Source organism: Macaca mulatta, chromosome 19 (genome assembly GCF_049350105.2).
Source record: "Macaca mulatta isolate MMU2019108-1 chromosome 19, T2T-MMU8v2.0, whole genome shotgun sequence".
NCBI classification, from domain to species: domain Eukaryota; kingdom Metazoa; phylum Chordata; class Mammalia; order Primates; family Cercopithecidae; genus Macaca; species Macaca mulatta.
In genome coordinates this window covers 61,225,741-61,238,225 of record NC_133424.1, presented here as the reverse complement: position 1 = coordinate 61,238,225, position 12,485 = coordinate 61,225,741, and positions in this window count along the sequence as shown.

Genomic DNA, 12,485 nt, shown 5'->3' with positions numbered 1-12,485 from the left:
AGCCTGGGCGATAGAGCAAGACCCTGTCTCTAAAACAATAAATTAATTAAAAAAATAATAACTTGGGCCAGGCATGGTGGTTCACAAGAAAACAAAAAATCCTGAAGATTTCCTGAGGAATGTGATATTAGTATAGTTTCAAAGCTCTCGTTGCCTGGCAAAGGACAAGTCCGGCTGATGCCACCTGCATCATGTGACTGAAGCAAATGTCATCAGAAATTGGAGAGGTGGACGCCGCGAGTGACCTGACTTCCAGTGAGAAACACACAGCATGATGTCAGTCGTCGTGCTGCCAAAGAATCCGATCACGAGGAAACAGCAAATAAATCCACACAGAGGGAGAGACGATTCGATAACCAGCCTGCAACGTTCCAAATGCCAAGGTCGTGAACACCAGGGAAGACTGAGGAACTGCCCTTCATGACTTTCAAAGAGACCTGCCCTCAGAAGCAGTGCATGACCCTGAACCGCATTCTTTTTATTTTTGGCGGGGGCGGAGAGCAGAGTCTCACTTTGTTGCCCAGGTTGGAGTGTGGTGCAATCTTGGCTCACTACAACCTCCACCTCCCAGGTTCAAGAGACTGTCCTGCCTCAGCCTCCTGAGTAGCTGGGATTACAGGTGTCCACCACCATGCCCGGCTTTTTATTTTTTATTTTTTTATTTTTTGAGAGAGAGTTTCGTTCTTGTCACCCGGGGTTGGAGTGCAATGGCACAATCTCGGCTCACTGCAACCTCCTCCTCCAGGGTTCAAGCGATTCTCCTGCCTCAGCCTTCCGAGTAGCTGGGGTTACAGGCACCCACTACCACACCTGGGTAATTTTTGCTTTTTTTTTTTTTTGAGACGGAGTCTCGCTCTTGTCGCCCAGGCTGGAGTGCAGTGGCCGGATCTCGGCTCACTGCAAGCTCCGCCTCCAGGGTTCACGCCATTCTCCTGCCTCAGCCTCCCAAGTAGCTGGGACTACAGGCGCCCGCCACCTTGCCCGGCTAGTTTTTTGCATTTTTTAGTAGAGACGGGGTTTCACCGGGTTAGCCAGGATGGTCTAGATCTCCTGACCTCGTGATCCGCCCGCCTCGGCCTCCCAAAGTGCTGGGATTACAGGCTCGAGCCACCGCGCCCGGCCACAATTTCTGCATTTTTAGTAGAGACAGGGTTTTGCCATGTTGGCCAGACTGGTCTCAAACTCCGGACCTCAGGTGATCTGCCCACCTTGGCCTCCCAAAGTGTTGGGATTACAGGTGTGAGCCACCATGCCCGGCTCTGAACTGCATTCTTTTGCCATAAAAAGCATCACCGGGACATGTGGCAAACATGAAGGAGGTCTGACGATTCCAGAGTAGTCATGAGTCAAGGCTACTCTCCTGATTTTGACGGCCGTGCTGTGGTTATGTAGGAGCATGTCCTTGTTCACAGAAAGTACACACTGGAGTATGTGTTAATGGGTTTCAAGAGGTTTCAAGGGGACATGTGACTTTCGAATGGTTCAAATGGTTCTGAAAAATAAGAATCACTTGTACTGTACTTCCACATTTTTAAATGTTTGTGGCTGTTTCCAAGTTAAGAAAATTTATTTATTTATTTTTAAAGACAGGGTATTGCTCTGTCACCTAAGCTGGAGTGCAGTGGTACAATCATAGCTCACTGCAGCCTCGAACTCCTGGATTCAGGCCACCCACCCACTTCAGCCTCCTGAGTAGCTGGGACTGTAGGCGTGTACCACCATGCCCGGCAAATTTTTGTATTTTTTTAAGAGATGGTGTTTCACCATGTTACCCAGGCTGGTCTCGAACTCCTGGGCTCACGGGATTGATCATCCTGCCTTGGTCTCCCAAAGTGCTTGGATCACAGGGGTGTGCCACAGCTCCTGGCCCACTCTTGAAATTTTAATATGCATCCTTAAGGTGACAAAATCTAAATATAATCACTCTGTCATATTCCAGAATAACAAAAGATTTCAAAGTATTCTAATTCTGATCACCTGCCACCTGTTTGACAGGTTTTAATTGGTCTTTTTTTTTTTTTTTTAAAGTTTTATTATGAAAAAACGGCAACCGGCCGGGCGCGGTGGCTCAGGCCTGTAATCCCAGCACTTTGGGAGGCCGAGACGGGCGGATCACGAGGTCAGGAGATCGAGACCATCCTGGCTAACACGGTAAAACCCCGTCTCTACTAAAAAATACAAAAAACTAGCCGGGCGAGGTGGCGGGCGCCTGTAGTCCCAGCTACTCGGGAGGCTGAGGCAGGAGAATGACGTGAATCCGGGAGGCGGAGCTTGCAGTGAGCTGAGATCCGGCCACTGCACTCCAGCCTGGCCGACAGAGCGAGACTCCGTCTCAAAAAAAAAAAAAAGAAAGAAAAAAAAAAAAAAAGAAAAAACGGCGACCTATGCAAACTAAATAGCCCTCTAGGAAGGGGGCTGCAGGCAGCGGGTCTCCGACCTCCAAGAGGGCATCGCCTCATGGAGGCTGGGTCCTCTGCCTGCGGGGCCTGGAAGTCTACTTCCGGAAGTGCAGAAAGCAACAGGAAGCTGGAGCCATTGCTGTCCGTGGCTCCTGGTAAGATGCAGTGCGGAACTAGGGGCTGGTAAATCCCTACACCCCTCCTCCTGCCAGCCAGCGCCTTGCCAGGGCCTCCGTGCTGCTGGTGCCAGTTGCCAAGGGGGTCACAGAGCTTTGTGGCAGAGAAGCTTCACCCAAACAAGTGGAGGAAAAATGGTCTCACTCTGAGTGTGTAACAAAGTGTGTAACAAAGAGGAAATGCCCCACACGTTTCCTGGAGAAGGTCCCGGAACAAACAGCTGTGAAATCATCTCATGTCCCAACCTATTACAATACTATGACTTAGAACAAGTTTTTCAGGCCGTATTATAAAAATAAGACACTCTGAGTCGACTGGGCGCGGTGGCTCACACCTGAAATCCCAACACTTTGGGACGCAGAAGCTGATGGATCACCTGAGGTTAGGAGTTTGAGACCAGCCAGGCCAACATGGTGAAACCCCGTCTCTACTAAAAATACAAAAAAATTAGCTGGGTGTGGTGGTGGGTGGCTGTAATCCCAGCTACTTGGGAGCCTGAGGCAGGAGAATCGCTTGAACCTGGGAGGCGGAGGTTGCAGTGAGCCAAGATCTTGCCATTGCACTCCAGCCTGGGCAATAAGAGCGAAACTGCATCTCATAAATAAATAAATAATTAATCCAATTCATGTGGTTATGACAAAGTCTAAGATAACACGGGCTTTGCCCTGGAATGTCGGCTTGGTGAGAATTGACTTGGAAGAGGGCATTCAGTCTGTTGTAATAAAAATACCACAGACTGTGTAGCTTAAGGAACAAATATATATCTCTCACAGTTCTGGAGGGTGCGGAGTCCAACATCAAGGCACCAGCAGATTCTGTGTCTGGTGTGGGCCAGTTTCCTTGTTCATTGCTGGCACCTTCTTGCTGTGTTTCCACTTGGTGAAAGGATAAGGGAGCTCTCTGGGAGGTTTTTGTTTGTTTTTGTTTTGTTTTGTTTTGTTTGAGACAGAGTCTCGCTCTTGTGCCCAGGCTGGAGTGCAATGGCATGATCTCGGCTCACGGCAACCTCCGCCTCCTGGGTTCAAGTGATTCTCCTGCCTCAGCCACTCAATTAGCTGGGATTACAGGCATGCGCCACCACACTCGGCTACTTCTGGCTGAATTTTGTATTTTTAGTAGGGACAGGGTTTCACCATGACTTCAGATGATCTGCCCACCTCGGCCTCCCAAAGTGCTGGGATTACAGGCGTGAACCACTACACCAGCCATGTTTATTTATTTTTGAGACAGGGTCTCTCTCTATCACCTAGGTTGGAGTGCAGTGTTGTGATCACAGCGCCCTGTAGCCTTGACCTCCCCAGCTCAAGTGATCCTCCCACCTCAGCTTACTGACTAGCTGGGACTACAGGTGCACATCACTACACCTGGCTAATTTTTTTTTTTTTTTAGTAGAGATAGGCTTTTGCTATGTTGCCCAGCCTGGTTTAGAACTCCTGGGCTCAGGTGATCCTCCCACCTTGACCTCTCAAAGGGTTGGGATTACAGGCGTAAGTCACCTTGCCCAGCCTTCTCGAAAATATTTAAAGCATTTGTAAGAATCTGGTATATCAGACTTGTGAAAAGCATGACTGAGAGTGTATTACTGTTTTTCTCCTATTCATGGCATTTAAGGGAAACCACAATATCAGATTTGTGAAAAGTTCACTGATTAAATGTGCAATCGTTGTTCAAATATTTAGGGGAAATCTAGAATTGTGAAATTTGTGGGTTGTTATTTTTAGCTGTAGAAGGAGTCTGTGAATGTTTAGAGGAAAGATAATTGTTTAAAAATTCATTGATCATTAACAAAAAAACAAATTGTGGTGAATTTTCCTGTCCATGGTCAAAAGCTTCTCAGTCATTGAAGGAGCTCTCCACCATGTTTTCAACAAATGGGGCTGGAAAAAGTCGCCAGCAGCTGAGGGGAGGAAAATTGGGGAATTGGGGTTTAATTGTGGTAGACAGTTTCAATTTTGTAAGATGAAAAAATTCTGGAGATTTGTTGTGCAAGAATGTGAATATACTTAACACAATTGTACACTTAGAAATGATTCAGGTGCCATGGGGTTATGATACAGATTGGTTTTCGGCCAGGTGCAATGGCTCACGCTTGTAATCCAACACTTTGGGTGGCCGAGGCGGGCAGATCACTTGAGGTCAAGAGTTTGAGAGCAGACTGGCCAATATAGCGAAACCCTGTCTCTATTAAAAATACAAAAATTAGCCGGGCATGGTAGCACAAACCTGAAGTCCCAGCTAGTTGGGAGGCTGAAGCACGAGAATCTCTTGAACCCGGGAGGCGGAGGTTCCAGTGAGCCCACTGCACTCCAGCCCGGGCAACACAGCGAGATTCTCTCGCTCTCAAAAAAAAAAAAAAAAAAAAAAAAAAAAGGAAACAAAAACAAAAAAACAAACACAAAAAAAACTACAAAAAATTAGCCAGGTGGGGGCACCTATAATCCCACCTACTTAGGAGGCTGAGGCAGGAGAATTGCTTGAACCTGGGAGGCAGAGGTTGCAGAGAGCCAAGATTGTGCCACTGCACTCCAGCCTGGGCGACAGTGGCCCTGTCCCCCTCCCCCACCTCAAAAATAAAAGAAAACAAGAACAGTAGTCAAATCTCTAGGGCTCCAGTGTGTAGATGAGGATAGGGTGCGGTGGAGAAGCTGAAAGATGCTAAATAGCCTGGCTCCCCGGGGTCTGGGAAATGCTCACTCTGTAGAACCTCCCTCTTGGAAGGACAAAGCTCCACACTGGTGAAAACTAACAGAGAAACAAAACCCAAACTGATCTTGGCAGGTGCTCAGAGAGTAAAGCGGAGGGAAGGTTCTGATAACGGTGGGGGTAAGAACCAAGGAGACAGAGTTTGCTCCTGAGTATTGGAGAGGTGGCTGTGCTGAGCGGTTATATATTGAATACAATACTGTGAGGAAACAGCAAAGAATCAACTTATTTATTTATTTATTATTTATATTCTTAATTTTTTGAGACAGGGGCTCACTCTGTCACCCAGGCTAGAGTGCAGTGGCGTGATCTTGGCTCACTGCAACCTCCACTTCCTGGGTTCATGCGATTCTCCTGCCTCAACCTCCCGAGTAGCTGGGATTACAGGTGCGCACCACCATGCCCGGATAGTTTTTTTGTTTTGTTTTGTTTTGTTTTGACATGGAGTCTTTCTCTGTTGCCCAGGTTGGAGTGCATGGGGTGATGTCAGCTCACTGCAGCCTCTGCCTCCTGGGTTCAAGGGATTCCTGTGCCTCAGCACTTTGGGAGGCTGAGGCGGGCGAATCACAAAGTCAGAGATCGAGACCATCCTGGCTAATATGGTGAAACCCCGTCTCTACTAAAAATAAAAAAAAAAATTAGCCGGGCGTGAGTGGCGGGTGCCTGTAGTCCCAGTTACTCCCGAGGCTGAGGCAAGAGAATGGCGTGAACGCGGGAGGCGGAGCTTGTAGTGAACCGAGATCGTGCCACTGCACTCCAGCCTGGGTGACAGAGCGAGCCTCCGTCTCAAAAAAAAGAAAAAAAAAAAAAAAGATTCCTCAACCTCCCGAGTAGCTGGGACCCCAGGTGTGCACCAGCGCGCCCGGCTGGGTACAGCTCCCCGGGGTCTGGGAAATGCTCACTCTGTAGAACCTCCCTCTTGGAAGGACAAAGCTCCACACTGGTGAAAACTAACAGAGAAACAAAACCCAAACTGATCTTGGCAGGTGCTCAGAGAGTAAAGCGGAGGGAAGGTTCTGATAACGGTGGGGGCAAGAACCAAGGAGACAGAGTTTGCTCCTGAGTATTGGAGAGGTGGCTGTGCTGAGCGGTTATATATTGAATACAGTACTGTGGGGAAACAGCAAAGAGTCAGCCTATTTATTATATATATAGAGAGAGAGACAGGGGCTCACTCTGTCACCCAGGCTGGAGTGCAGTGGCGTGATCTTGGCTCACCCACAACCTCCACCTCCCAGGTTCAAGCAATTCTCCTGCCTCAGCCTCCCGAGTAGCTGGGACCTCAGGTGTCCGCCACCACGGCTGGAGAGATTTTTTTTCTTTTCTTTTTCTTTATTTATTTCTTTTTTTTTTTTTTTTTTGAGACGGAGTCTCGCTCTGTCGCCCAGGCTGGAGTGCAGTGGCGCAATCTCAGCTCACTGCAAGCTCCACCTCCCGGGTTCACGCCATTCTCCTGCCTCAGCCTCCCGAGTAGCTGGGACTACAGGTGCCTGCCACCATGCCCGGCTAATTTTGTTTTTCTATTTTTAGTAGAGACAGGGTTTCACCATATTAGCCAAGATGGTCTCGATCTCCTGACCTCGTGATCCACCCGCCTTGGCCTCCCAAAGTGCTGGGATTACAGGCGGGAGCCACCGCGCCTGGCCAGTCATGTCATTTTGAAGTTCCTCACCCAACTACTTGGGAGGCTGAGGCAGGGGATTCGTTTGAACCCCGGAGGCAGAGGTTGCAGTGAATGGAAATTGCGCCATTGCACTCCAGCCTGGGCAACAAGAAGAGGAGTGTGACCAGCTTTATGTAGAGCTGTGCACTGAGGGAAAATAGTGTCCTGGAAGCTTCATGTCTACCCGGAACCTCTGAATGTGATATTACTGGGAAACAGGGTCTTTGTAGATGGAATCAAGTTAAGGTGAGCTCATACTGGGTTGGGGTGTGTGCTAAATCCTCTATGACTGGAGTCCTTATAGGAAGAGGGAAATTGAGACAAAGAGTCAGGCGCAGTAGCTCACACCTATAATCCCAGCACTGTGGGAGGCCGAGGTGGGAGGATGGCTTGAGCCCAGAAGTTCAAGACCAGTCTGGCCAACATAATGACACCCCATCTTTACAAAAGTAAAAGTTAAAAAAACTAGCCAGGCCAGGCGCAGTGGCTCACGCCTGTAATCCCAGCACTTTGGGAGGCTGAGGTGGGCAGATCACCTGAGGTCAGGAGTTGAAGACCAACCTGGTCAATATGGCAAAACCCCGTCACTACTAAAAATACAAAAATTAGCTGGGTGTGCGCCTGTAGTCCCAGCCACCTGGGAGGCTGAGGCAGGAGAACTGCTTGATCCTGGGAGGCAGTGGTTGCAGTGAACCAAGATTACGCCACTGCACTCCAGCCTGGGCAGTAGAGTGAGACTCTGTCTCAAAAAAAAAAAAAATCATAAGGCTAAATTAGAAAGAGCACAAGAGGAAATAGACACAATAGAGAAAAAAAAATTTTTTTGAGATGGAGTCTTTCTCTGTCGCCTACTTGTTCCAGAGTGCAGTGGTTTGATAATACCTCACTGCAGCCTTGACCTCCTGGGCTCAAGTGAGCCTCCCACCTCAGCCTCCCGAGTAGCTGGGATTACACCTGGCTAATTTTTGTATTTTTTGTAGAGACAGGAATCTCGCTATGTTACCCAGGCTGGTCTTAAACTCCTGGTCTCAAGCAATCCTCCCCACTCAGCCTCCCAAAGTGCTGGGATTACAGGTGTGAGCCACCATGCCTGGTCTAATTTTTTATTTTTTAGAGACCAGATCTCACTGTGTGGCACAGGCTGGAGTGCTGTGACACAGCCACCAACAATCTCCCAGGCTCAGGTGATCATCCCACCTCAGCCTCCAGGATAGTTGAACTTTTTTTTTTTTTTTTTTTGAGACGGAGTCTCGCTGTCTCCCAGGCTGCAGTGCAGTGGCGTGATTTCAGCTCACTGCAAGCTCCGCCTCCCGGGTTCACGCCATTCTTCTGCCTCAGCCTCCCAAGTAGCTGGGACTACAGGCACCCACCACCATGCCCGGCTAATTTTTTTTTGTATTTTTAGTAGAGACGGGTTTTGACCGTGTTAGCCGGGATGGTCTCAATCTCCTGACCTCGTGATCCGCCTGTCTCGGCCTCCGAAAGTGCTGAGATTACAGGCGTGAGCCACTGCGCCTGGCCTTTTTTTTTTTTTTTTTTTTTTTTTTAAATAGATGGAGTCTCACTCTGTCGCCAGGCTGGAGTGCAGTGGCACGATCTTGGCTCACTGCAAACTTTGCCTCCTGGGTTCAAGCGATTCTCGTGCCTCAGCCTCCTGAGTAGCTGGGATTACAGGCATGCACTGCCGCACCCAGCTAATTTTTGTATTTTTAGTAGAGACGGAGTTTCACCATGTTGACCAGGATGGTGTCCATCTCCTGACCCTGTGATTCGCCCGCCTTGGCCTTACAAAGTGCTGGGATTACAGGCGTGAGCCACGGTGCCCAGCCTGAAATTTTAGTTTTTGTAGAGGTGGTGTCTCATTATGTTACCCAGGCTGGTCTCAAACTCCTGGCCTTAAGTAATCCTCTTGCCTCGGCCTCCCAAAGTGCTGGGATTATAAGGGTGAGCCACTGCACCTGGCCAGCTTTTACAAAGGATTTGGGATCCAGATTTCACTCAATCAAAGAGCGAATTAGCGTCACTCCCAGCCCCTATAGCCAATGCTTGAGTGTGGAATCTCTGTCAATAAATTCATCCCAATTCAACATTCAATTGCTTCCATCCTGCCCCACCATTCCCCAGAGATCCCGTCCCAGACCAGCTTCTCAGTGTGGGTTCTGTCAGTATCAGTGGGGAGGTCTTGTAGTTCTCCGGGTGCACATGGTAGCCCCTCACCGCCCACGCCCTGAAGCTCATCCTGTGCAACCTGCCAGTAGCTGAGTCTGGATGCAGGTCTAGAAGCATCAAGAGCTGGTGGGCTGGACCCTGTGGAGGATCGGTGGTCCGCTGCAAGACAGCGACCTAGGACAGGCTTTGCAGACAGGGGACCCCAGACTGACCAGGCGAGGAAAGAGGCTCCTTCTCCAGGAAGGGAGTACAACAGGATTGGGAGTTCAAGGTCCTCAGAGACAGTGAAGTGTCCCCATTTGAACACATTTCTCAGTTTCCCTGCCTGCCTTTCCTCTCTCTGGATCTCTGTCCCCCTCTGTCTGTGGGTCTCTATTCCTCTCTGAGTCTCTGTCCTACTCTCTCTCTGGGTCTCTGTCTCCCTTTTCCCTTGGTCTTCCCCTCCCTCTGGGTCTTTGTCCTCTTCTCTCTGGGTCTTTGTCTTCCTTTTTCCCTGGGCCTCTGTCCCCCTCTCTCTGGGTCTCTGTCCCCCTCTCTCTGGGTCTCTGTCTTCCTTTTTCCCTGGGCCTCTGTCCCCCTCTCTCTGGGTCTCTGTTCTCTCTCTCTGGGTCCCTGTCCCCCTCTCTCTGGGTCTCTGTCCTCTCTCTCTGGGACTCTCCCTCTCTCTCTGGGTCTCTGTCTCCCTGTCTCTGGGTCTCTGACTCCCCATCAGGTCCCTGTCCCACCTTCTCTCTGGGTGTCTGTCTCTTCCCTTCCCTCTGGGTCTGCGTCTCCTGGTCTCCGGCCTGGCATGGTGGGCGGGTGGGAACCGGGACAGATGGTGCCCAGCGCTCCCTCCTCCTTTCCACACTGGCCGCTTCTCCTTTCCTTGACAACAGTAGGTGGTCTCTTCTGACAAGGAGCCCACGTCTCACCTGAGTCACCCCCAGGGCCTAAACCACTGCTCAGAGCTTATGAAATCTCAAATTCTGTTTCTTTCCTTTGACTGAGCCAGGCTTGTGCGATCAGAGTCGAAAACTGCACTTTCTACAAATGGTGACTTTCATTTCTTCTGGGCATCAAATCCCTCCAGGGGCCCTCGGCCACCCCCAGTTAGGCCCTTTTGACTGTCATGTTTCTCTCTCTTGAACTTTGGACTTAAAATGAACGGTCCAGGATGACAATTCCCGCGGGGCTGCGGCAGCTGGGGCTGGCCCAGGCCAGCTTCCTTCCTACCAGGAAGTGGCTTGAAGAACAATATGGAAATCTCGGTGGTGTGAGGGGAGCGAGACTGGGCAACTTGCTTGCCGGGACTGGAATCTATGACACTCATTACATAAGGACCCCGATGGAAGGAGTCCCAGCTGAAGTCCGCGCCGGGCAGAGTGGCGCAGTTCTGCTACTCGGGAGGCTGAGACAGGAGAATCGCTTGAACCCAGGAGGTGGAGGTTGTAGTGAGCTGAGATCATGCCACTGCACTTCAGCCTGGGCGACAGAGAGAGACTCGGTCTCAAAAATAAATAAATAAATAAACTAATTAATTAATTAAATAAAAACACCGGGTGCAGTGGCTCACGCCTGTAATCCCAGCACTTTGAGAGGCCAAGGTGGGCAGATCACTTGAGGTCAAGAGTTTGAGACCAGCCTGACCAACATGGTGAAACCTCGTCTCTACGAAAAACACAAAAATTAGCTGGGCGTAATGGTGGTGCCTATAATCCCAGCTACTCCATAGGCTGAGGCAGGAGAATCACTTGAGCCCAGGAGGTAGAGGTGGCAGTGAACCGAGATTGTGCCACTGCACTCCAGCCTGGGTGACAGAGCGAGACTCTAAAAAAACAGCCAGGTGTGGAGGCTCACGCCTATAATCCCAGCACTTTGGGAGGCCGAGGTGGGTGGATCGCCTGAGGTTGGAAGTTTGAGACTAGCCTGACCAACATGGAGAAACCCCATCTCTACAAAAATTACAAAATTAGCCAGGTGTGGTGGCGCATGCCCGTAATTCCAGGTACTCGGGAGGCTGAGGCAGGAGAATCACTTGAACCCAGAAGGCGGAGGTTGCAGTGAGCCGAGATTGTGCTATTGCACTCCAGCCTGAGCAACAAGAGTGAAACTCTGTCTCAAAGCAGACAAACAATCAAACAAACAAACAAACAAACTGGCTGGGTGCAGTGGCTGACACCTGTAATCATAGCTCTTTGGCAGGCTGAGGCAGGCGGATCACGAGGTCAAGAGATCGAGATCATCCTGGCCAACATGGTGAAACCCTGTGTCTATAAAAGATACAAAAATTAGCCGGGCGTGGTGTCGCTTGTCTGTAGTCCCAGCTACCCGGGAGGCTGAGGCAGGCGAATTGCTTGAACCCCGGAGACGGAGGTTGCAGTGAGCGGAGATTGCACCACTGCACTCGGGCCTGGTGACAGAGCGAGACTCTATCACAGAAAAAAAAAAAAAAATATATATATATATATATATATATATATATATATATAAATATTAAAAAGTTCATAAGGACCCAGATGGAAGGATTCCAGGTTTCGGCTTCTCTTCCTGAGACTCCAAACTGCCACCCTCCAGCCCCTTTTTTCTCAGACCAGGATGCCTAAGTCTGCAGTCCCCAGTTCTCCTGTGACCCAGGTATCCGGATGGCCAGCCCACTGATTCCCCAGAACTTGGGTGTCACGCTAGCACCAAACCTACCCCAGGACCCAAGAGTCCTTGTCCCAGATTTGAGGCCCAACAGATCTCATTCCTGCTGCTAAATGATGCCAGAAAACTACATCTCCCATGAGGATGTGAGTGTGCTGTGTCACCTTATAAAAGCTCCCCTGTTATTGAGGTAGCTCTCGGAAATAGTTACACAATGCTCACACAAGTCGAGGGGTTGTAGAAAGAAGTCCTGCCCTTTCATTTTATTTTTATTATTTATTATTTATTTATTTATTTATTTATTTTTGAGACAGAGTCTTGCTCTGTTGCCCAGGCTGGAGTGAAGTGGCATGATCTCAGCTCACTGCAAGCTCCACCTCCTGCGTTCACGCCATTCTCCCACCTCAGCCTCAGAGTAGCTGGGACTACAGGTGCCCGCCACTGCGCCTGGCTAATTTTGTTTTTCTGTTTTTAGCAGAGACGGAGTTTCACCACGTTAGCCAGGATGGTCTCGATCTCCTGACCTCGTGATCCACCCACCTCCCCAAGTGCTGGGATTACAGGCGTGAGTCACTGCGCCCGGCTATTTTTATTTTATTTTTAAAATTAATTAATTATTTTTTTGAGGGGGAGTCTCGTTCTACTGCTCTGATCTCAGCTCACTGCAACCTCCACCCCCCGGGTTCAAGTGCTTCTTCTACCTCAGCCCCCTTAGTAGCTGGGACTACAGATGTCCACCACCACGT